The sequence below is a fragment of the Charadrius vociferus genome, unplaced genomic scaffold (assembly GCF_000708025.1).
Source record: "Charadrius vociferus isolate BGI_N301 unplaced genomic scaffold, ASM70802v2 scaffold324, whole genome shotgun sequence".
Lineage (NCBI taxonomy): Eukaryota > Metazoa > Chordata > Aves > Charadriiformes > Charadriidae > Charadrius > Charadrius vociferus.
Genome location: NW_009648041.1, coordinates 2,423,065 through 2,423,616, shown reverse-complemented (window position 1 = coordinate 2,423,616; position 552 = coordinate 2,423,065). Strand labels below are relative to the sequence as shown.

General features: G+C 51.8%; 1 protein-coding gene across 2 annotated transcripts in view; it reads right to left on the bottom strand.

The window, feature by feature from the left end:
* UBA3 (ubiquitin-like modifier activating enzyme 3) overlaps positions 1–552 on the bottom strand; it is a 15,790-nt gene that overhangs the window by 14,782 nt on the left and 456 nt on the right. The window lies entirely within an intron of this gene.

Sequence of the window (552 nt, the reverse complement as noted above, 5' to 3'; positions counted from 1 at the left end):
AGATGCTTTTGAGGGACTTGGCATGCACCCCTCAAATCCAACATGCCCAAGGATTTTTGTGACCCTCACCCCAACACACACATGCACTGCCTGCGAGTCCACCGCTCGGGCAGGCAGATCCACTCAGTGATATTTGGGAAGAGGGCCACAATCAGATGCAAGGAAATAGTTAGGGGACAGAAGCAGATGAGGTTAAAGATTTCTGAGCGTTAGTTTTCAAGGCCATTAAGACAGATGCGTAGAATTTAGGGTTTTAATAAGCACAGGCAACTGCTCTGTAGCCTGAATTTTTAATTTTCAGCCAAAATTTAGTCACCTGCTTCTAAGCCTAGAGGCCCTCCCCAGGTCCCTGACCGGCAATGCAGCTTTTTCCAGTCCTCTCACAAAGCTCTCCAGCACACCAGCCTTTATTCATGCCAAGCTCCAAGCCCGCAACTCCCATCCCCACTGCGGGTGAGCCCCTTGGTCCTCTCCCCAGGAGATTCCTCTTCCCCAGTCCTCGCTGCTCAAGCGCCCTTTCGCCTTCCCCCTCCTCACACTGATCCACCTAAC